General features: G+C 33.6%; 2 pseudogenes; both read left to right on the forward strand.

Annotated features, from left to right (window-relative positions):
* Window positions 1–1,190: 1,190 nt before the first annotated feature.
* LOC149213036 (beta-ureidopropionase pseudogene) lies at window positions 1,191–23,786 on the forward strand (annotated as a pseudogene).
* A 108-nt stretch (window positions 23,787–23,894) lies between these two features.
* LOC149213037 (uncharacterized) lies at window positions 23,895–25,645 on the forward strand (annotated as a pseudogene).
* Window positions 25,646–26,755: the final 1,110 nt, after the last annotated feature.

Consider the following 26,755-nt stretch of genomic DNA (forward strand, 5'->3'; position numbering starts at 1 on the left):
GGTATTTAGATGATAGAGGATGCCATGAATTTGAATAAGATCCAAGACTAGAGTTATGAGTGTCAATACCATCACGAAGAATGGAAATATTATTCTTCACCATAGGCTTTATGAACCACTCCAATATTTCCTCCATGGGATCTTAATCATGAAAAGAGGAAGGAGGTACCCACATCGAACTTGAAAAAGGAGGAGGACAAGGAACAAAAGGAATAATAGGTCCCTCCTATGAAATTAGGGTTGTGTTAGGAGGTGGGAAGAAAAAAGTCAAGTGGCATGGATTCACTGTGCAAAGATATATGAAACAAACACTCAAGATTTTTCTTGAAGAAATCCCAATCCATGTCTTCTTCAGGAAACTCATAACATAAGTGAAGGAATCTATTAAAAAAATCATCAATTGTTTCATTATTTTCCATTCTAAGTTGATTGATTCTTTTATAAACATCTTGGTAATTATGCCTATAAAAGGCTTGATGAGGTGTTCAAGATAATGAATGGAAGCAGGTGGTAGAGTGTGACACCATCGGCTGAATCAAATTTCAAGGGTGAGGTAGAAGAGAATACAAGCCACATATTCATAATCAATTTCATAATATTCACAAAAATTAAGGAAAAGAGATGCATGCTTGAAAATGGATGTATCACCCTCACCATCAAACTTGAATTGAGACAAGTCATGGAGAGACTCATTGGGGATTGAAATTTCACCAGGGGACAGGTTATAAAAATACCCCAGGAGTATAATTTGAGGATGAGCCATTTCAGATAAGAGGTTCAAAACAAACTCAATGGGAACAACTTGTCTTTTTTCCCTCCTTCTAGCGCCATTTTTTTAACGGTGCTGGAAATACATCAACCAAGGGGGTCTCCCCAATGTGATGTCCCAATTAGACCTCACACCATTTCGAGTAGGAGCCTCATATGGAGTATTGGCCCAGATATCATGTATCCTTGTAGATTTTCCTTGGCTACAAAGTTCAACACAAGAGAGTAATACACAGGTATTCTCAGATCAACAAGTGAGTATGCCTTGTGAAATGTTTAGCTGCAGAAAGTATCAAGGTCCTTCTACCAAAAGGGAAGTGAAAATTGGCCCCTTTAAAGAAAAGTAATAATACTAATCTAGAAAAGGAAGATGAGCATATACATATGAATGAAACCATTGATCAACAAGAAAAATAGTTCACATGGAAGCAACGATTATCAAAGAAAATACAACACGCCTTCAAAAAGGTAAGTACCAAAGCTACTGAAATAGTCCAATTTCCTTAGTGCAAATGAAAAAAACATACATCACAAACATTCAAAGAATAGTTTTACAATATTCACAACATATGCAGGAAAGCGTGTTGGCTCAATGAGCTTCTGAATTAAGTAAAAGTTCCAAGATACATCAAGATAGTGAACACCACTAGCTCCAATAGTGGTGCATTAGAGTAGGTACTCACTCCTCCAAAACAATTATCTTCCTCTCTGATGCCTCGTAGGAGGAGACAAGGTGAAAAAGTCCTCTTGCATGTACATTGAGGGTGTATATAAAAAAACGGGGTGATCATTCACCTCCCTTATGACTCTTGGACTACCCTCATAATTATTTGACTTCTTTAAGACCTTTTGACTTCCCACATGACTTTTCACATTACATGGATGACTCTTGGACTTCCACTGTACATTGCATTTCTCTAATATTGAACTTACATAATCCACAAAATGATGTGGCACATGATGACTCATGACATGGAATGACATGACACTGATGACATGGACTGTATGATGACATGGCAATGTCCAGTCACCTGTTGTTGCTAGTTTTTGTCTTCTTGAAATATGGTGCATTCTCTTCTTCTTCCTCCTCCTCATGACTTGGAGATAAGGAGTCTTCAATGTGATATTGATATTTCATCTTCTTTTGTAATGTTGTGTTCCTTCGTACCTTTTCCCATTATTCTCCTTAGTGCATCACTACCAAAGGTGAAATTTCAATATATTTTTTTTCATTTAGAGATGAGATCTTGTTCTTATCTCCGGTCATATGCCTAGAGAAACCACTCTCAACATAACAATGGCTATTTTACTTTTGATCATATAGAACAAGGCCACATTACTGATTTTCTTCTCTTCCTTTTTTCTTTTCCATTACATGGATTTCTCTGTCCTATGCTTACCCTGAGATTGTGGTATGAACTTTCTAAATTAATGTTCATAAGACTTATGTCCAAAATTGTGGCAATAGTAGCATTCAGTGACAGCTAAAAGTGAGGAAAATGGATTGTTGTTCTTGCATTCACAAATATGTTGTTGACATAATTTCCTTTATAATTTTTTATTTCATTCCTTTTGATATATGCTCTATAGTTCACTACTTTGTCACCAAAGATTTTGCACAAATAACACTAACAATTGAATAAATCATTTAGGCAAACCCAAGGATGGTGTGAAGATCTACCCATGATTTTTTGCATGGTTTTGGGCATGATGGTTTTTCCCAGGAAATTTTGTAGATATGATCAAAGGAATTACGGTTATGCTCTAATCTACGGTTAATGGATTGGGGTTTATGAATGATTTGCCATGTATATAATGTATAGTAAAATTGAAAGGAATATAATGAAAATTCAATCTAGTTTTCCCAGTTTTGGGTTCTTGGAGAAAATAAGAGTGTATATTTTTTATTTTCTCGTCACTGTATATTTATTTTTAAGAATTCATTTGCAAATAATTTTGGTACAGGGTTAAAACCTACAATATTTTTATGACATCTCATACCCAACAACACATATAAGCAATTCCCACATCATAAATTAGTAGATTGAATTGGTGGGATATGTGTTTTAGGTGGAGATATGCTAACGCAACAACCTATAATAAGGATGGGTTTAATAATCTATTAAGTTGTGCTACATTTTTGGATGGTTGTGACATTATTGTGATAAAAAAAATCACTAGCGAGTTTGGCTTGATAATCTAACAAAAACATGAGGTGTCACTATATGCTTTAACGAGCAAGGCTCCCTTTTATCATTAATTTCTAATACCCATTCCAGAAGTGTGGGAAAACATAGGATTTCAACATTTATTTGCATAAATGTTTGGACATCAGGGTTTCTTTTCGTTTATGTGTCAAATCTTCCATAAAATGTTCACTTACAGATGACATTCACTACAACAAAATAGATTCCACTGGAAACTAAGCTACCTCATCAAGGAATTTTGATCTATTTAAGTATTAATTTTTTTACATATAATTGCAAGTCAACTAGTTAGGCATAACTAGAATCTCTACAACATTCACTGATCTTAAAGTTTTGGAATTACCTGTGACGAATTACACCAATAACACCACTAGTACCAAAGCGAGTTATTTGACCTTCAATTTAAATATCCATGTGCCATTTCCAATGTCATAACTGTCATGTCAAAGAGGAATGAAGTTTTATTTCCAATAGATGGGTGTGTGCTACAATATTTAGTACAATAAATGGTCTTATTTTTCCATGAAATGCTCAGTTGAATAGTATTTTTTATCAATTTGAGTTAATAAATGGAACAACATTGTGGAGATTCCACAGGAAATTCTCTTCTTCATTGTCATTTATGGAACAATTAGAAATAAGATCCTATGATGGAGCATTAGTAAAACTCATTTGGATTTCAAATTGATGTATTGTAGGGGAGGACAAAATATTTTATTAAAAAAAACATTGTATAAAAATAGTTTTTTTTTTTTTTTTTGGTGGCTCTTCTCATAAACCTGCCCTGGAATATGAAGAACGGAGTATAAGGACCAATTGTGTGCTCTTGTGTACACTACCACATATTTTATTGAAGGTCATCAAGTCAAGTGAGTCATTCATTGTCATAAAAATTCAAGTCATTGTAAAAAAAAAATTGGGAGCATGATTAGTTGTACCCAGCACCCTAAAGTGACATAAAATCAAAGTGAGAGAGTATAAGCAGGCTTGTCAAATGAAAAATAGCAAAAGGAGGAAAACATCTACTAATTGTATCTCAAGAAAAAAATATTTGCAAGAGGGAAACTATGAATTGCATAGTAAAAATAAAGTACTTGAGCGTAAATTACAACAAAATCAAACCATAATTGATCAAATGGAATACACCCTAGCATCTACAAAAGATATTAAAAAAGAAATAAATATGAATGACTAATTACTTGATGCACTTCAGTTTAAACTAAGAGACTAGGAGGGTCATATTGATGATATTATTGATGTAACATATACAGTGAAGGTCAATGTAATTTTTTATATAGAGGATCTAATATAAAAGGTTTATGCATCTTGTTGTTAGCACCAAATTTTGTATCTTTCCTAAAGGTTCACAGGTTATGATGTTCAGTTAATTGTGCAAGGGGTGTAAGGGCCTATCAAAACAAATTAGTGGAAATTTTAATATAAGATTAGGAACATTTCTAAACAACTTATTCCACCTAATCTTAATCATTCCCTAAGTTATTTCAATGAAAGCATCCTATTGCAATCCTACAGCTGGCACTACAAAAATATTTCGTATCGCTCACAGAAAAAATTAAACATATGTTTTTAAGTTTTTATCCATATCATTTCAAATCCCTAAGTGGGTTTTCATGAATTTTTATCCCTTTTTATCTTTTATATGATATTTTGCAGCATTTGGAGGCCCAAGAAAGAAGTTTAAAATTAAACCCTAAAATGCATAGTTTACCCTAAATGATAATTTCCAGCATTTCTAGAATATCATTTGCAGTGCGCAAGAAGGTTGTAGAACGGTTTACAACATCTGACTAGCAAGATTGAAGGTATTAGCAGTTCAAAGCATTTGCAATATCAAAAAATCAAGCCATGTAAAACAATTTGAGTCGGACAGATTGTGGCTTGAGGTTTATCCATAAATGTTCCAAAATGCAAGCTAGGAATCAATATTTCATCATTTCAATAGATATAACCTGAGTTGGTGTCATGATTTTATGCATTCTTTTGATGGAAACACAACACCAATAAGAACCTTTCAATTTCCAGCCACCGAAGAATCCATTGCATAGGCCACAGGTTTTCCTACTAAGGGAGAAACATGGTTTAGAAAGAAAAATCTACAAAACGTGGACCTAAACATCTTCTTGAAGGAGGACTTTCAACACCAAGACTCGAATGTAGGAGTCCCCAAAACATGTTGAAGCCTAAATGGTCTAGTACTTTAAGGACTTTGCAACACCTCTTTACCTGTGAAGGCAGGTACTCTAAATCTTATTTGTATCATATGAGGTCTTTGTGTCATTTAGTAGGTTTCAATAAAATGAATTTTCCTTATTTCCCTCATCAAATTCTGTTGAAAATGTCTACCAAAGCTAGAAATAGAACTAATTTGTTACCTCATGAAATATGTCATAATGGATTGATGAATAGACTATACAGTCATGAGTTGAACAAGAAGGTGGAACAACTGAGACAAAGAAATGTGAGAAATCCTACACCTAAGAGGAAAAAAAGAGGTCAAACTAAAATTTCTGTCAAAACCCTAGCTCAGGAAACAGAGGGAAAACCTAGTCATATCCCTATTGAAGAAAATACAAAAAACATTGTAAAGGAATTAGAGGTGAGGGTTTATGAGAGGAGCCAAAGCATAAAGTAGCAAAAAAGTGAAAAAGGAAAATATAGTATGGAAGTAGGGGATGAAGACACAAAAATTGAGCCTAGGTTTACTGTAGGAAACCTCACACTCCTCCTACAAATAAATTAAGACTAATATTAAAGGAAAAGCTCAACCCTAAGCTGAAGGAGGTGGTGATTGTTGATGAAGAAGACAAAATTGTCAAGGTTTCAAAAATAAGAAAGAATGCTATCAAATAGAGGAAAGCAGAGTATGTAGACAGAAAAGGGAAAGGAAATCTAAAAGATAGCAAAACCATACAGAAAGGTAACATAAGGGTAAAAAGAATCCAGGAAAAGTTAAACATCCTTGCTCAGGATGTGGAATCTATGAAAGAATGATAATCTTACCTCGTTGGCAGAGAAATATCTAGAACCCTAATTTTGTTGAAAAAACACTAGTTTTACATCAACATTTGGTATGCTTCATTTTATCTTTTCAATAGTCAATTTATATTTAGTTTATCATGGAAACATGTCATAAATTTTTTTGAATGAAGAGGAGCAGAGAATATGAGTCAACACATGAGAAAATGGCCTTAAAAGGTGTAATCAGTTACACTTGAAAGTTACATAGCTTTAGAAAATTTCATAGGTTAATGTATCATTTTTTCTACAAGAGAGGAGTGTGATTTATAGTTCCAGATATGAAGCCTACAAAGGTGTGATCAATTCTAGATCCTACGTTACAGTTATGACTTGTCCTTTTGCTAGAAGAATAGAAAAGAATGTGTATAACAGGGTCACAAGAGATTTTGACCAATGTTATGTGTCAAAAAGAGATCCGAATATCTGAAGGATAGAATTTTAATTACATTTTGCAAAGCAAACTATTTAATATTGTAAATATTTTACAATGATGTTACCATACTTTGTGGATCTTAAATTTTATGTATTTTTCCTATATAATACATGAGGAATAAGGAAAAAATGTTGGACTATAAAACAAAGTAGTCTCCTTTTATTATGTGTGATCAAATTATTTATATTTTCAAGTGCCAAGAGGACTAGGATATTATGTTCATGATACAAAGATTCCTGTAATGGTATGCTTAGTCATTTTTTCTTCTGTGATAGTTTATTTTCTATGTGACATCATTTATCTGTTATATTTTGATGTTTAAATGGGATTATGTGACAAAATTCATCAATTAATTCTCCATTTCATATGGTTTAGACATATTCACTCTTTCTCCTAAAACTTGCAGGACTCATGTTTCAAGCCCTGCTATAGTGGGTTGTTTTCTCCTTCTACTACCATTCATACGATGTTTGATATGCCTACAGTTTTCCATCTATCCCACCTCTATCCCTCTTGATTCATACAGTCATGATATTGGTATCTACATCTAAAAACTCTATTTTTTGACTCCATTTCCCAATGGATTAATTGCTTCATCCCAACCAAACCCTATTTCAGCACAACCCTACTGAAGATATGGCCATTGTTTGAAGACATAGCAAGTTGCTAAGCTTAGTGATTAGATTATCAAAGAGATCCCTCTCTAGATTGAAGGGGCTAGCCTTCAATCTACAAGATTGGTTTGAAAAGGTTACATTAGGAAACTTTATGTTACAACCAATAAACTTTCTGAGTGCTAACACTTGTCATACAAATAAATTCATCTAGAAAACTATTGGAAACTATGAAATTACTAAGGGGGTGAATCAATAACTATGCATTTTAGTAGTGACCAATTTCAAATTATTTTAACAACCTTCCAACCTTTTATTTGATAATTAGAAGAGTTATAGAGGTGTTCAACAATTAATTGTGAATTCAAAAGAAAACACACAAGCAACATATGTAACACATGTATACACTAGATGTAAGTGGAAACCCATAAAGGGGGAAAGCCATGAATTTTACATTAAATTTTTTAGGATTCTACCTATAAGAGGGTTCAACCTCACCTTTATTCTACAAGCTACAATTTGTTTTAAGCACTGACTCCCTCTTTTTACAGGCTCCAACTTGTTATTTTCTAGGCTACTACCTGAAAGGAGGTGCCAATTCCCTGATAAAATACAAAATTAACTTTTTGATTTGCTTGGTATTTGAATTCAAAGTTCTTCCTTTCCTTTTCCCATACAATAACTCCATTTGAAAAACATCAGGTTCCTACGATCATTCCATTTTTACAACAAACATACAAGATGTTTAATCTGTGCAGCAATGGGAACTAACACATCAATGCCTTGCCCACTACCATTTGAAAGTACAGCTCCAGAAACAACTCTCATTGAGGCAATGTCATATGTTCTTATAATTTTCATATAATGCCTCTTATATAAATTCTCTTTAGCTTCACTAGCCAATCCACATGGGGTGGTATCGCCTTGGAAACAATAATTCTTAATTATCTTAGAGAAATTAGCTTCAAAAAAAAAAGTGTAGCAGGAGGTGGAAAATGAGGCCCACTTATTAACAACCTTGTACATTTAGGTTATCCTTATTTGTTGCAATATTTCTAGCACAATCAAAACACTACATGAGTACTTGACCAACCTTTTAGCACATCCTCTTACATAGTGGTTTCCATCACTCTGAAATGGTATGAGGAATGTTAACTATGATATGTGACTTATGCATATCATCTACACAACTCAATTCTAAAAATATGGTCATACTATAGCAAATATTTTGTTGAATTGCTCCTCAGCAAAAACTTACATTATTATAGAATTTGTCAACCTCTGAGCTTAGTTAAAATCAAATATCCCCAGTTTGATGTTCTCAGTGCTCATCAATTGCCTTGTAGTTGAGGAAGCTTCTTCTTGAATTGATTTGATAAAAGTTGTAACACTTTCCAACCAAGGGAAATTGTCTTATGAGATCATTCTTATAAAATTGCACAATCCCCTATTTGGTTACCTATTATTTTCACTACATAACTATGCCTTCTTCCACTGTTGTGCCATAATGAAGAAAAATTCTACATAAAATGATGTGATGGAATCCTCTTCATATTCATCAAGCATGGATGGATTATAGATATTCAAGAAAAGGTATAGACTGTTTTGAAATATAAAATATGAAAGATTCAAAATAATTGAATCATTCAGCATTTGCGGGAACTCAAATTGGTTTATTTTTCCACCGAATGACCCATTAAGGAATGGATCATACATTTCAGTAAAATAACCCCCATTAGAATTGGATAATTTTACTCTCCTTTCTATAACATTTTCACCGAGAGATCCATGGATTAGAGCTTTCATTTTTTTTGTTGAAAGGATGATGGATGAAAATTTGTCCCTGATTTAGGTCGTGTGCTAGCAGATGATGTATATATAAATAAGAGATGCATTGCCATGTGCAATCAAGATATTGGAGTTGGACTTGCCAATTGATTAATAAACCTTTGAACACAACCAATATATATACGAACCCCCTTTAATTGCATAAAATATATGATAATATATCATGGAAATTGACCTTGAAATTTCAATTGGTAGATTCCATTATTATTTCAATGTTTTTGTCGAGAGAATGGATTGATTCAATTTGAAATATATTTCCATTCGTCCATATTTCCAGGAAAATGACTTCTCGTATTTAATTTCCGCTCCCATAGGAATGAATACTATAATTTTCATCGCAAACAGGCATATACAGGCTTCATACAACATTCACCAGCTTCCAAAACACTTTCTTGAGAAATGTGGGGATAGCACTATTGATCTTTTCGAGGGGTCTATAGATGAATTCTAATGCATGATTGCAAATCTGACTTGAATGCCTTTCCTCAAATCTGTTGGATTATTCTCTATGGAATATGGACCATATCAAAAAGCTTTATGCTTTCTCTCCTTCTTCTTTAAGATCTGCTTCTGAAGATACATTAATGATTTGTCTCCTACATGTGATGAATGGTCTCATGCCACCAAAGTGCTTGAGTGTAATAATGAAGATTCCACATAGCTTTGAATTGTCTATTTCTAAAGAATTGTAATTGGAAATAAAAGTTGATAAATGAAATATTCAACCCAAATATTTCAAATTTATTGAAGACAATAAGGTTTTTTGTAAAGGTGTTTATAGAGTTGTTACACTTGGTACATAGAAGGAAAAATCAATTGAGCCATAGATTTTACAACAAGTGTGGTCCCCCATGTGCTAGTGCTCAAAGCAGAGCATGATAGCAATAAAAAGGAATTGTTACCCACAATTGTGCCTTCAGAAAAATTGGGGTACATAGGAGGGCTATCCTAGTAAATAAAAAATAATGATTCTAGTTAGGATTTTGCAAACAAGGGGTACCAGTGATAGTGTTTGCAAAAATGATCAGTTAAAAAAAGAATACAACTCTTTCACACTCCATAACTATGGTGTTGAAGGTATGGGGAATTCCTTGAGGATGTTTGATACTCATTTCCTTGTTTATGTAACTTAGTAACAACTACAAGAAATGATAAACATGTTGTAATCATGAGAGCCATTAAGGGATTGATATTCAGGTCAGAAATTTTTCATTAATATGTTGTTTTAAAACCCATGGAATTGGTTTATATGAGATTTGTATCTACTACCAAAAACACTACCATCAAACTTGACTATCTCATAAATAAATGTTTTCCTCCATTTGATTGTCGCTAAAGTGCCTTGATTTCTTGATCCCTATCAGATGGAGCATTGTCTCAACCAAGAAATTCAATGAAACTATATAGCCTTCTTCAAGAGGAGTTCCACTATACAAAATTAAGTTCCAGTTCAGGACCCATTGTCAAATTCCAAGCTTACTTCTTACATACACCTTTGACATCAATTCTAAAATCACCAACAATCTCCCCCTTCAACGTTGATGGCAACTATCAACAATGTTTGTTTATTACCTCCCCCCTTTGACATCAACGGGAAGGGGTCGATTTCTATTGAAATAGTTTGTTACACATTCAAGGCCACTGTTATACATTTATGTATGTGATTTGGATATTCTTAGACTATGTGAATTCTCTCAGATCTAGCATCCGTAGGTCTAGCATTATTTCTCTCAGGTCCAAGATTCTCTGTTATGGCATTCACATACATCGTTGTGGCTATTATAATTTTGTAAATATTATGGTATCCATGTAATTCATACCACAGGTCACACATACCATAGGTCAAGATATGTAACAAATACCACAAGTGACTTGGCTAACTATGTAATCATATATCATAGGTCTGTAATCTATCGCAAGTCCACAGTATACTGATAGGTAACGCATACCTCAATTTTACTTCAGGCTATGTAACAAAAAACATTGTAAGATTGTAAGAGTATGTAACATATATCATAAATATGTTGATCTAAGATATTGTGTTATTGGAGCAAGGGACATACTAGGTGTCATTAATTATATTACAGAGGTTATGAGGAACAGAACATTGTTGAAGATATTGATAAATGTTTTGCTACAGTTGGCCATATCATTGTTGAGCATAATACAATGAGGATATTTTTCCTAAGGTTTGTTGAATTGTTGAGTGTCCTACGATTAGGGTTTAGATTGATATGTTGCTACTACATTAGAGTAGTAGGTAATTTTTGAATAAGCATGTATGTTTCTCCTAGGGTATAAATAATTGAGCTCTTATGAGGAAAGACTCCACAAAGGTATAAATTGATTGGTATGTTGCAACATGTGTTGAGGCAGTAGTGGCAGTGACAATAGTATTGTGAGACTATTATGACATTTGAACATAAGCGAAGATAGTACAGTGGTAGTACGTGGTAGTGACAACAATGACACTAGGGTTTAACAACTTGAGGTGCATGTTGAGCATAGAAACCAATGTGATCTACGTTATTTATTTCATATTCTATCTTCAAGATGGCAGGTCAGTGCTAAGGAAGGTTGGAGCATCCTTTCAGTCAAAGTTGATAAAACCATGGCATTGGAGCATCCTTCCAGCTGGAGCTAGTAAATTGGGGCATTGGAGCATCCTTCTAGTTGGAGTTGGTAAATCAAGGTGTTGGAACGTTCCAGATGCATCTGGTAAATCAAGGTGTTGGAGCATCCTTCCAGTTAAAGTTGGTAAATTAGAGCGTTGGATCATCCTTTTAGTTGGAGTTGATAAATCAATGGGTTGGATCCTTCTTCCAATAGTGTTACTGGAGAACCTTGGAAGTTTGAGGTTCCCGTTGATGTAATATTTAAAGACTTATATTAGAATTCATTCTATGGTTTTTCTCCTGGAAGGGTTTCCACCTAAAAATATCTTCTGCATTGTCTTTGATGTTGTGAATTATTGAATGGTGTTATTAATTGTTCATGTGATGTGATGATAATTTATGTTTTGATCTGATCCTAATGTAATTTAATGCTCTGAAGATTAAAATTATCTAATTGAAGTGAAATATTGATTCACCCCCCTCTCAGTATTTCCAACAATAAATTCCTAGAAATGGAATGAAGAAGTGAAGAAACTACATCAGTCATACCGCCTAATCAAAAGAAAGGTAAAGACACAAGAGTCAAAGACGATACTCTCCACACCTAGAAGTTTGGGAACATGATAAAAGAAACTTCCATTCATCTAACATGGGGAGAGTAAATTAATGAATTGAAGATGTTTAGTGATCATCCAAAAACCACCACATTATTCTAAACAGGCAGGTTAGTGGTAAACCATAAACCACCATTTTTCATGGAATATGGATAGTGGCCAACCTAAAAAGAATCCAAAGCCATATCTTGGATCTTTTTCATAATGAACTATTGAAAATATCCTCACCTTTCACATGATAGGGGGGATGATTCAATGGAAAATTTTAGACATAAAAGTTGTTCACATCCATATATTCAGATATTCACTGTTTTTTCTAGAAAATCTTCATCAAATCTCAGTTCAGTGATTTCATATTGAAGATGACAAAATTTATTGGTATAGGTGTAAATAAATATTCAAACTTGTGATTGAGGGGGGAGGGGGGGGGGGTGTTAGATTGTCAATCCCTATACAATCACAAATTCCAAGACTGAGAATTCTAATCCTTATAATTATGAGGTGTTATCATGATCCACTAATGAATTTTCAGTGAGATTTAGAAGATTTAGAAGGTCAAATGATGTATTATAGATTCATATTCTCGGATCAATACAAAGAAATACAAGGGTTGAATTTTTTTCCTCCACTTTTCTTGTCTTATCTCACTCATGCCAATTATTAACACTAGTTTTCTAATCTAATCATTGGCCATGCCTTTTTAAGGGCTCTTAGGAAAGTATTCAAAAAAAAAATTAGAGTTTCTCCATTTTGGATCATTGACCACAACAAGCCATAGGCCATGTACAACACATAAAATTATGTGAAGAAAAGAGCATTCCATTACAAATATTGAAGAGCAGAAATATTACAATTTTAAATCACCAAACATCAACAAATAAACCATAGTGTTATCACTATTATTGTTATGAGCACACATAAAAGACAACAAAATTTGTTAAGGGTCATCATATCATTGTTAATTACTACCACTAATGCTTCCAGTAATTTCAAAATCATGTCAACAGTCAACGAAATCTTATCCATACAACTCATTAATTTCAATACGATTAATTAAATTCCACACTTGTCCAATTATCATGTCCATCTGACCACGAATGCTAAATTGTATGACATCTACTACCACCACTACCCTTCTACCCCACAATCCTTTGCTACTTATTTGTCAAAATTTTGATCTTATGTGTAGATGCACGCACCATATAAAGATTGTATGACAACATAAACACTATACACCCACCCTACACCTTAATCAATTTAGAGTATGAAATCACTAGTTTAAGATAAATTATTAGCCACCATATGGTTTGCTTCAACCACCATAAAATTGTCAATTTTCTCTACAACCACCTTCTCACAACCATATGCACACATCATATGGAATTCATAACAAAATATTCACCCTCCACCACCCTTCACTATTACAACTTGTACAATTATTTTTGCTAGAACATACCATACCATATATACCTGTTGGTGTATTGATTTTCTATTTTTTCAATCAATACAATTCAATATGATTATCGGCATGTTGTTGCACACATACTTTTTTATATACCATAAATAAATAAATTTGATGCGTATAGTAATCAATATTTTAGTCCATAGAACAATGAATTTTGTTTTCATTCAATTGGATCAGATCCATCTATACAATCACAACTACATCAATCACTTTTGGGTCAAGTATACGAAAGTAGGAAAAAAATTATAAAATTATATGTAAAACAGATTATATAGATATTTATGGAAAATAAAGTATTATTTTATAAAGATAATTATATAAAGTATTAAATGGATTAATTTAAGGTTAAAAAAAAACTTAATCTCAACTCATAAGTGAAAGTGAAAATGGATATAATTATATTATAGTGATGCTATTGTGTTATGTATGCTTAAGTGAAGTGAGTTTGAGAATAAGTGAAATTGTGAATTATAAATTCCAGTTATAAGTCAAGATTTGAATTAAATATCCTTTCTATGAAACAAAATTTAAGTGTCCTTCACTTCTTGAAAATTACAAACATTGTTGTCTGATAAAGTATTATTATATAAAGATAATTATATAAAGTATAAAAAGGATTAATTTAAGGTTAAAAAAAATACTTAATCTCAATTTAGAAGCAAAAAATGGATATAATTATATTATATTGATACTCTTTTGTTCTGTATGCTTAAGTGAAGTGAGTTTGAGAATAAGTGAAATTGTGAATTATAAATTCCAGTTATAACCCAACATTTGGATTAAATATCCTTTCTATGAAACAAACTTTAAGTCTCCTTTACTTCTTGAAAACTACAAACATTGTTGCCCAATATGTGGGGAATTGTTTATTATAAAAGAATATCAAGGTAATACATAGATGTAAATAAACAAGATTGGAGAATGAACTCATATAACTTAAACAAAAAAAGTATTGAAAAAGAATATAAGCATCTTGAAGACATGTTCTACAAAGAAAACATAAATGGATGGGGATTTTTTTCACCTAAGGGACCACAACCAAAAATTACTTGCACAAGTCAAGAAAGCAAAGGATATGAAATAATATAACAAAAAATTAGAACAAGAAAGAAATATTTCGAGAAATTTTTCAAGAAGAGTATTAAAGAAAGAAGAAGAAAATTTGTGCTTAAAAAACCTTAATCAAAGGTTACTTAAACAAATCATAAATTTAAAATATGATAATACAGAAACTAGGAATAAAATCAACTTAAGAAAAAGGAATTCAAACGTCTTGATAATGTTGAGGGACTAAAATATTTTTGAGGGTTTTCACTAATCTAAGGTTCAATTCACTAATAAATACCCCAAATAACATGATTGGAATCAGTTAGATTTCACTTTAAATACTGAAATTATTCTCTAAAAGTTATTGTGGTTAAACCACAATTGATTTAACCATTATGACATATACTCAACAAAATCCTAATTGTTAAAGTTGTATACAAGTGGCACAAAGTCATCTAAAATATTTGAATGTGCATAGAAAGCACACTTTACATTTATATAGCTTGGATTACATCTTGGCTAGAGCTATTATATTGAGATCCTCTAGCATTAGCCTTGAATAATTTGTTCCTTGTGGTTTTTTTTTTACTCACATGGATAATCATTGATAACAAGATTCTTTGTGGTATAGTTTGACATCCACACTCTAAATTGATCAAATAATCTTTCTTAAAACTCGTCATATCACACTTTTGTAGTATCTTTAAAGTAAGAGATTGACATATTTTGTAGTGGTATTAATTGATTTCAGCTAATTTGAACTCCCACTCCTTTCATAACACTTTCACTTGTATTGAGTATAGGAAACCTCCCTGAGACAATATTTTCTATAGCCTAAAGAGTGGAGTAAGGCCATTTAGGTTATAGTGGGTGGTTTGCTTGAACTATTTTTAGAATCTTTCATTAGCATTCGAATTATTCCTTTTAAGTAACAGTTTGAGCAATAACACGTCACTAATTATGCTCATTCTTTTTCTATCTTCCTTAAAACTTGTTCTTCACCAAGGTCCATGTGATTCAATTGCTTTAAAAAAATTTCATTGAGCCAATGTGGACAAACATGTTTTCTAATGTTTTCTTTAGGTGATTTGAGGGGTCTCCAAATTGATTTGGTATATGTTATGAATTTTTGGAAGGATCTTATGTTGGTGGAAAGAAATTTGAAATTTGAACTTTGAATTTTTAGTAAATTGAGTTAAAAGAGTAGTTGTTATTTTAGCTCTCTATGGAGGGTTTCACCTATCCATGAATAGAGGGATTTGAAACTCCATTTTTATGTCCCACTCTTCTTCCGCAGGCCCTCCTCGCTTTACTTCTTTGTATTATTATTGGCTTCACCATTTAGTGGTATTATGAGCTTCATTCGCACAAGTCATCTCCTTCTACCTATTCATGGCTTAGAAGTTGTGTTCGTGTACATGAGCATCAACTAAATTGTTTTTTTTTTCTTAAGGGATAACCTTTTTCTTTCCATCAACAATATTACCAAGTAATTTTAGGATTTCTATCAAAATTTTCTTTGTTATGTACATGATGATAAATGTTGTTTTTGTCTATACACTTGAGTAGATTCTCTCAAGTTAGCCTTGGTATATCCATAATATTTTCCTATGTAATAAATGGCCTCTAGTGGTAATGATATAGAATATATGTAATTTTGGAAGTAATCATGTACTCGTACTTGGTTATACAAAAAACACAATCTAGAAGGTTATATTGATATTTTACCATGTTTATTATGGAATTCCATAAAAGTTAACTTTGTGGAATCATAAATTTCCACAAATTAGCCCAAGAAAACTCCATTACGAATGTAATGAGCATCAAAGTACTTAGTACACCATGGAGACAAATGTCCAAAATATAATAATATATTAAATAAATAAAAGAGTGATAATATAATTAAAATGAGGATAGCTCCCAATATAAATATACTATAAGGAGTATCTCTATGAAGAGTATACATTTTCATCCATATGCTCTTATTATCATTATGTTATGAATATAATTTATAACAAAATAATAATAATATATAAAAATAAACAATTAATAAATATAAACTAATATGTTATGAAAGGACAAGTTTGTTGGTTGAGACATGTATATTCATTAAGGGCACCTTGCCCTATATATAAGCAGGGTCCTCATTTGTAACAAACACTCCATATCAATTTTTCTATACAATATTCAATACATATGTTTCTTATCCTCAATGGAAGTCTTCATGTTCCAAGTAATATTATTGCATAAGTACGAATGTTGTTCATTACATTGGTATCAAAGCGTAAACAAACTTTGTTTGTAACATTCGTATTAGAGAAGACACCTAAGTCACAATAGAAAACATCTCAATAACTCTTCGTATCTGTATCAGTCAAAACATAAACAACATACTTATGTTCCAAAGAATATTAAAGTCTGCAAAATCCAGTCTTGTGAAAACAATTCATCACAAGTTTCTAGTAGTTGCAAGATTTTACAAAAGATTGATTTAGGATGGTCAAATCTCTTCTCAGTTCAGTGATTTGTTTATCACTCAAAGGATCATATCATCTCATATAATTGAATACACCAACTCGAATAATTTTGAAAGATGTGAATAGATTACAAGACAAATAATAGATGACATGCCTTGTCAATCATAAGCTTTGAGGACAAAGTTTTTTTGAAGAGGAAGGCAATGTTATGAATATGATTTATATCAAAATAATATAAATATATAAAAAAAAACTAATTAATAAATATAAATTAATAACTTATGAAAGGACACATCTGTTGGTTGAGACATGTTTATTCATGAAGGGGCACCTTACCTTGTATATAAGCAGGACCCTCATTTGTAACAAACACCTCATATCAATTATTTTATACATTATTCAATGTATATGTTTCTTATCCTCAATGAATGTCTTCATGTTCCAAGTGTTTTGAATATTATTGCATAAGTATGAACTTTATTCGTTTATTTATTACAATAAAAGTTAGATCATTTGTTTCTATATGGTTTATCTTTAAATAATAAGAAAAGACTTTAATTTAATTTAATATGTTCCATTAAATGTATAATATTAACTAATAGCAATATACAAGTAGCCATATTAATGTGGAGCAAAATTCTCATTCCTAAGAAACATTGATTAATTCAAATGTTAATTCAAATATAATACTTCATTTCAATATTATCAACATATTCAACTATTACAATGACCATTCTTACTTGCAACACCTATAATAAAACAATATGAATCTTGCACACTCAATATTTTCAAAGGTTCTTGTACTATTTATAAATTTAAATTATAAATGAACAAATGAATTCCTAAAAAACATGACTCTCTTTTCTCCTTAAAACATATCATTTGAGGTGTTTTATTAGATATTCTTAAAGTAGAAATTAAGTAGTAGACAAATTAAGATACGAAAAAATCATCAAGAACCAATTTGATGCAGGCGTATTAGACCGAGCTCGAGAGATGAGGAATTTGGGTAGAGCTTAACAATGTGGTGGACTGGCCACATGTTAATGCTAGCAAATGATTTTGTTGTTTTGTTTGAATTTTTTAATATTTAATTTAAGTGTAGGACTGGAGTATTCCTAAAATAAGTTGAAGAGTTTAGAATTTATGAGAATTTTTTCATTCTAATGATTAGCTCACGTAGTTTCCTTTTTGACTTCCCTCATTTAGGAGAGGAGACTCGAACCACTTTTTTAAGTTTGTGAATTTATGAGAATTTTTTCATTCTAATGATTAGCTCACGTAGTTTCCTTTTTGACTTCCCTCATTTAGGAGAGGAGACTCGAACCACTTTTTTAAGTTTGTAAATAAAAGGGACTTCAAATGGGAGGAGTGTTATTTTCCTACTTTCGTGTATGTGTTTTTGAAGTGAATGAAAGAACGATTTCGCACCTGTATAGTATTCACAAATCTGCATATTTTCCTTTCTTTTGTTTCCAATTGGACTGTGTACATTTATTTAATATTTAGTCTTTTTTGTAACAATTTATGAACATGTTATATGTCTATCAAAATTTGATGGATCTGTAGTTGTTTATGTGTATTTTGATTTTATTTAACGTTTCTATTTTTTGAATCTTTAATGATTTAAGACTGGAAACAAAAATTGTGCCAACACTTTGGGCTATTAGAACGAACAGTGGTCTAGGTTATAGTGATTTGGAAGTCAAAGAGACATGAAACATAGCACTTTGTCTAATACCCTTTTATTTTTCTAGACGAAACTAGAGTGAGACCCTGTGTTGAGCCACGCACATGTATCCCCTTTGGAATCATGACATAGGGAGAAAAGGTGGTTAGTGGTTTACCAATTCATTCGTGGAGGAGTTGAAGTGATCACATGCACAACATCTACAATGTAGAAGGAAAAAATAGAGGCATTTTGAAATCATTCTACAATGAAGGCGCTACGAAAAAAATTTACAACGCCTACATCCAACTAGAAAAATAGAGTGCTATGAAATAATTTTCTAGTGCGAGCGAAAAGTACCAACTTGTGAGGTTTCACTATCAATTTGTGCTATCATAGTGGGTTTGACATTTGTTTTGTTGTCTACAACATAGGGAGATAACTATGTGAGCAAGGAGAGAAAGAAGTCAAGGAGGGAGATCCGTAGCTAATGTAGAACTCTAAGAAGAGATGCAGAGGCTAAAAGCTCATTTAAAGGCCATGGAAGCAAGTATGCAGCAAGTCTGATCCTAAGGTTGGAAATGACATCGGATCGGATGAGGAAGCTAGAACAAAAAGAGCAGTGCCTGTGGATGAAGCTTCGGAAGTTAAATTATTGAGGTCAGTGTTAAGCTCAAGTTCAAGACCAAAACCTAAATTGTCTACCTATGATGGCAGCCTGGTAGCCGAGAATTTGATGGATTGGATCAATGAATTAGACAAGTATTTTGAGTATGAGGAGATTGAAGAAGACAAGAGGGTAAAATTTGTTGTAACTAGGTTGAAAGGTCATGCTGCATTGTGGTGGGACAATGTGCAAGCTGAAAGGAGAAAACAGGGGAAACCATTGATAAAGAGTTGGGACAGGATGGTAGAGAAGATGAAGGGAATTTTTTTGCCAAAATACTACCAACTATCACTCTACATGCAAGTGAACAACCTCAAGAAAAGGTTGTTGAAGCTGGAGATTCAAGATGAAATCAACATGATTTCTCCCAAGATGATGGAAGAAGCATATTAGTTTTCCTTGAAGGTAGAAGAGAAGATAACAAGAAAGTGAAATTCAAGTAGATATCGTGGTTTTTCTAGAGGAAAAGGATAGTTAGATGGAAGGTGGGGGGGGGACTCTAGCTCAAAATAATGACGCAAGTAACCTAAGGCAGTAAGAGAAGGAAGGTGACTACAGAGGAGGAAGATTTTACCAGAGAGGTGAGGTAGAGGAATATGTAGAGAGACTCTCTATCAGTGATACAAATGTGGTCAGTTGGTTGATGGATATTTTGAGTGTCCTGATAATGAGAAAGTAGAGTAGAGAGATGCATATGTAGCTCATCCAAAAGAAGCAAAAGCACATGCACCTATGGAAGAAAATGTACTGGAGACAAGAGAAGATTAAATGATGAACAAAGTCTTACTAAAACTGGCTATAGAAATTGTTGAACCAATGCAAAGAATATCCTTTTTTAGGATTATTTTCAAGGCCAAAGGGAAGTGCTACAAAGTGGTGATTGACAGTGGAAGAACTCACAATATAGTTTCCGCAGAAATGGTGGAAAAACTTAGATTCAAAATTCTAGAGCAACCAACACCATAGAAAGTGTCATGGATGCTAAAAGGTCACCAATTGTTGGTGAGTGAGCAGAGAAAAGTGGAGTTCTAGATAGCCAAATATAAGGATAAAGATAGATTGCGACTTCATGCTAATGGATGTTTTCCACCTCCTTTTGGGTCAACCTTGGCAATTTGATAGGAAAGTGGTGCATGATGGAGAGAACAACACTTACAAGTTTGAAAAGGATTGTACCAAACATACTCTTCTACCATTAAAAGAGGAGAGTATAACTAGGACAAGTAACTCAAAAGCAATGTTGTTAGGAGGAAAATAATTTTTGCAACAAATGGAGGAAGAAGAGGTCAACTATGCGTGGTTTGCAAACCAAAGGTAATATTTTTGCACACCGAAATTGCAAATTTACTTGTTGAAGTTCAAGAGATGTTACATGAGTTTAATGATATCATAGTAGATTATTTTCCAAGCGAGCTTCCACCTAAGAGAAGTGTTGTCCTCTAAGATAATTCTATGTGAGGTAATTATGCTAGAGCATCTAAAACATTTTGTTGTTTTGAATATATGGATTACCAATGTTTTAAGCTTATGTAAACAGGTATTGCATCCTAAATTATCTAAATACAATAAAAGGGTTGATTCTTTACCTCTAAACAATAATTTAGATTTCAAGAGATTTGGAAGGAAAAATTCTAAGAAGTTATGAACTTGAATCATTCAAACAGAATATTTCAAAGTTGTCATAAAGAAAGATGCTAGTAAACCATGTTCACTACCCAACAAAATATATTTAAGTTTATGAAGAAGTGACAATTAATTAATGTAGAGGAGTTTAATTTGGACAAACAGTCAAATAAACTAATCTCTATAATATATTATAACTTCACGGGGATTTAAGATGGGTTGAAACTCAGTCCTATCTTACCCAAATTTCTTCAGTGAAAATAAATACATGCAGAAACAACAAGATGTAATGAATAACTTAAGAAGAACTCACAAAGATGACAAGTTGTTTGAAGAAAATCCAAAATCCTTTTATTGATATAAAAAAACTTCATATACTTGGAATTCTGATAAAGAAAAACTTATCCCAAGGGTTCAACCCTTCATAATTCGATTTTGGAAGTATTTATACAAATTCGTTCCAAAATATATATAAAAAAAATCCAAAAAATCCAAAATATTTAAAATATTCTTTTACAATAATAGTGCAAAAAGATAGAGAAATAAAATTGTTGCTTGTTGTTGTCACTATTTTCGAGGATTCTAGTGCTAATGTGAACTAATTAACTTGCTACTTTGCTATTGATATATGTTGATGACCCATGACTCATTTACTCCAATAACTTACACAACTTTTCCCACCTTTATTCATTTAGAATTGTGCATTTAACCAATTTTATAAATGTTTCATCTACATCAATATATTTTTGGAAAGTTGGTTTAACCAAAAATAAATGATTTATCTCATGTTTGATGAGTAAATCATAACTTAGGCCTTCCATAAAATCCTTGCTAGTGATTGTACCTTTAATCTTAGAAAATCTGGATTTATCTTTGGTAATTGAATATAATTTTCTTTGATATGTTCTAGGTCAATCAATATGTCTCCCACTCCATGTAATCCAGGCAGTCCTTTCCAATGTAGTACAAAGATTTTTTTGTGAAACCTCTAGATACTGGATTCGAGGTTATGGAACTTGTTTTCCAATTGCAGCATCTATTTTTTCTTAGTGAGAATATTTCTCACTTTCAATAGAGTCTTTGTCTTGTCCTCTATGTTAATTTCTTCTAGCTCATTTATGGTTTTTGAATTCAAAACCGTTATCAATGTATTTTCTTTTCTTGGTTTTAAACCCAATTTCTTCTTTACATCTACTATTACTCCTTTCGCTCTCTACACTAATTCATCTTGTTCAAAGATGATCTCAATTGAAGGCCATATCTCAATGATGACTTCATGTATCTTTATCCAGATGCTCTCTTTAGCCTGTGAGATGGTGTCAACTATGATAGATTGATTTTCTAGGAATTCAATTCTCTGTGTAAGCTTGTGTGTCTTCTATAACTCAGCTAAATATACATTGTCAATCTTTAGTTTTTTCTCTTGTAAATTATTAAGCTGAGTTTTTAAGTTCTCAATTTCCTGCCCCTTAATTGATAAATCTTCCATTGCTTTTGCAATGTTCGTCGTTGTGTTGTAGCAGCTACAACCACCCTCCAAAAATTTTCCTTATCCTCATTTTGGAGCCTCCCTTCCAACCTTCACAGTAGCTTGCCTTAATTTATCAACTACTCAAGCTTCAAGTGTTTTCCTCTCACAAAACCAACATGTCAATCATAGTTGATCCATTCCCCTTGTTATCACTTAAGAAACAATTTCTAAATTGTTCTCATCAGTTTGATTGTAAAGGTTAGGTGCTAGTCTAGGTTTAATTTTTTGTTTGCTTTAGTGTCTAAGTCCTAGGAGTCTTGATGGTATGGTTAAATAAAGGTCAAGTATCCATTCTCATTCATCACTGGTCTCATAGCTCACATAGTTTCCATGTATCAGCTTTTTTCGAAGGTTCTTATGTGTTACAAAACTGTTTAGGAGTTTTCGTAGCGCATAAACTCTGTTTAGGTGTTTTCGTAGTGCAAAACCCACATTTTGCATGAGCTGCACTACGAAATCGAGGATTCGTTTGGATACGTAGCAAATCTCACCCAGCTTTCATATCTATCAAAATTCGTTATGTTTACATCAACAGTTGTCAGCTTATACATTTCTCCTATCATATCCAACCGCTTATCCTCGTCATTAGAGTCGTTAGGTGTCTTGCTACGCTGGGGTTGCAAGTTTCATAAGGAGCCGAGTATTCACAGTCATGATTTATGTTTGGGTTCATGCATGAGGAGCAAATTGTCAGACGTTCAATTTAAAGTATTTGAGACTACACTATAGAGATTGTGGAGGCAGAGCGGATTTCTGTTGATCATGTTGCACACCTAAAACTCTCAGATGGAGGCTCAGCTACTACTCAATTGGCTGCAAATGCAGCCATTGCAAATACCTTTTTCGTTGGGTCTATAAATCGCGTGGGAACTGAAGTGTTTCCTAATCCATTTACATCAGGTGATGGAAAACCTCAGCATGCAGATTTTGGTCACTTCTATGGTTCGAGTTACTTTTCAGCTCCAGATGCTTCTTGTACTCCTAGTCTTTCTCGCTATCAAGATGGCTTGATTGTTGCAGACATGGATCTCAACCTTTGCAGACAAGTAAACGATAAGTGGGCATTTCGCATGACGGCTCGTTATGATATGTATGCGAATCTACTTACAAATTACCTTGACCCACATTTCAAACCACAAATTATCGCAGATCCATTCTTGCAGCAATAACCTCAATAATGTTTCTTATCCAAGGACAATCTAGCACAACTTGCCGAGAGTTTGGCCATAGAAGAAAAATATAAATATACACTGAATCTAATACTGTCAGGCAAATTCTGCAGAGAGTTTGGCTTCAAATTTTCTTTTTTCTGGGAAACATGGAAGATGCAACAGTATGCAATGCCACCACCAATGGATCCTCTACTGAAGCAGCAGCATCAGAAGCCATTGAATCAAAGGGGTTTTCACCCTCTCCCGAGGGATCCCTTATGGGATATAATTCTCTGCATGATATTCTTCAATCAAATCTCCCGCCGTTACTCTACAAGGAAGTCAGCCAGTTGCTTTTAGGTGTAAATTGTGGCAAAGTAGTGTCACCCTTGTCTCTGCCAGAGACAGTACTTGCTATATCCAAAGAATCATCTTTTGATTTGCAGGCATATCGTTTCAATGCTGAGCCAGAGATGATGCGAGCTCCACGCATTGTTCGTGTTGGTCTTATTCAAAATTCCATTGTTCTTCCCACAACTGCTTCATTTTCAGAGCAGAGAAAAGCCATCATGCAGAAGGTTAAATGTATGATTGAAGCTGTTGGAGTTGCTTGTGTAAACATTGTCTGTCTACAGGAGGCCTGGACCATGCCATTTGCTTTTTGTACACGAGAAAAGAGGTGGTGTGAATTTGCAGAAAGTGTGGATGGAGAATCAACTCAATTTCTGAAGGATCTGGCACAGAAGTATAACATGGTGATTATCAGTCCTATTTTAGAGAGAGATATGAATCACGGTGAAGTTCTCTGGAACACTGCAATAGTCATAGGGAATCATGGCAACATTATTGGTAAACACCGTAAGAACCACATTCCAAGGGTTGGTGATTTTAATGAGAGCACTTACTATATGGAAGGAAACACAGGACATCCCGTGTTTGAGACTTGCTATGGGAAGGTTGGGATCAACATTTGCTATGGAAGACATCACCCTCTAAACTGGTTAGCATTTGGACTTAATGGAGCAGAGATTGTGTTCAACCCATCAGCTACTGTTTGGGGTCTCAGTGAGCCAATGTGGTCTATAGAGGCTCGCCATCTAACCAGAATTCACTTCCATGATTTTATGTTGGATGTACATAGCCTTCTTCAAAAGCAAAAAGGTCTAAGTGATCCTTTGGATGTTGTTGCTAATGATATTTCAAGTGAAGCAATTCTGTTGTGCATTGATGAGTTCATGGTAACAGATGTGGCAGATGCATTGATCCTGAATCGGATGTTTAGACATTTATTTAACAAAGGAATTATCTTGGTTTCCACTTCCAACAGGGCTCCTGATAATTTATATGAAGGTGGTCTTCAGAGGAATCTATTCTTGCCTTTCATCTCACTTTTGAAGGAGTGATGTGTTGTTCATGAGATTGGATCTTCCACTGACTATCGAAAGCTCACTTCAGCTCAGAAAGGATTGTATTTTTGTGGCAAAGATTCTTCTCATTTGCTCAAAGAAAAATTTCAAGAATTGATAAGTGGATATATGGCCACTCCAAAAACTGTTGAAGTTGTCATGGGACGGACATTACAGATTCCTTTTGGAGCCAATGGTTGTGCTTATTTCCAGTTTGAAGATCTCTGTGAGAAACCTTTGGGTGCAGCAGATTATTTTGGGCTTTTCAAGCATTTCCATACTCTTGTACTGGAAGGCGTACCTATTTTTGGAGCATACAACAGGACATCAGCATATCGTTTTGTCACATTAGTTGATGTAATGTATGAGAACAAGGCGAAGCTACTTTGTTCAGCAGAGGCATCACCAGTGGAGCTGCTTACAGGGGCAGTCTCCTACTTTTCAGGAGCAGTAAAGGAGATGAGAAGTTAAGGGCCAGCAAGGAGTTTTAAACATCCACCAAGCAAAACTAAAGGAGACCACTTGTCAGAGAATGAGATTTGATTGTAATAAAAGCTATTACCAGCATGATATGGAATTAGACTCCTAATTGTCTTAGGTTTCTAAAACTTCTAGTTGGCAGTTTGTTGCATTTAATAGTTAGTTAAAGTTTGAGTAGGTGTCATAGCAAGCATAATTTGAGTTGCCCTCATGCTGGAGGAGGAATCCCGGCTTTGCAAAGAATTCTATATATAGCAGAAACAACAATGTACTTCGGGTTGGAAAATTTCAGAGAAATTTGAACTATTGTGCTATGTATATGACTCTATTTTAGTAATACAATTTTTGGCTTTGCTTCTCAGAAATCAGAAGGAATTCACTGTTCAGAATGTTGTGTATTGTCCTTAGTATTTGCAGTGGTATAGATGTGTGATTACTTAGAAATCACTGATTTTGCTCTAATTTCCTTCACATATTTATAAACTGTGTTGTCCTATATATTTCTGGTGTGTTCTAAATGTGTTGAATTCTAGATGCCCTAACTTCTATGTAAGGCTAACCTCATTGTTATACTGAAATGATTTTGAATCCATAAGCCCAATGGATATTTTCTAATTGTGTTTCCACCACTTACATTTCTATTTTTGTTCCATAGAGTTAGCCATCTTATTCATTATCCAAATCTTTAATCTTGTGAGAGAGCCCTCTTAGGTTGAGGAGGCTAAGCCTCAGCCAAAAGTTGGTTTGAAATAGTTACTTAAGGTCTTCCTAGTCAGCAGCCTTCCAGGGTCTGATTTTGAGATAACACCCCTCACAAGTTGCTCACCCGCACTTGGTCTAGCTGCAGGTTGAGTAGCTTCCCCTTGAAAATTGCACATTTCTGGAGGGAAACCAACCTTCCCTCCAGGAATTGTGCAGTCCTCTCTGACAGCCTGCTAGGCTCCAAGATTGCACAATCCTACCAGTTAACCCTCCCAGCAAGATTTGTGCAAATTTTCCCAGTAGCAGGCTGTTCAGCCTAGGATTTGCACAAATTTGGGCATGTTACATAGTAATTTGTCACTGTCCTCATCTCAGTCCCTCTACTGTGTCATACATCAA

This window comes from Pinus tabuliformis, chromosome 1_1 (assembly GCF_031772625.1).
Source record: "Pinus tabuliformis cultivar Carrire ecotype Pingquan chromosome 1_1, CPIR1, whole genome shotgun sequence".
Taxonomy (NCBI): Eukaryota; Viridiplantae; Streptophyta; class Pinopsida; order Pinales; family Pinaceae; genus Pinus; species Pinus tabuliformis.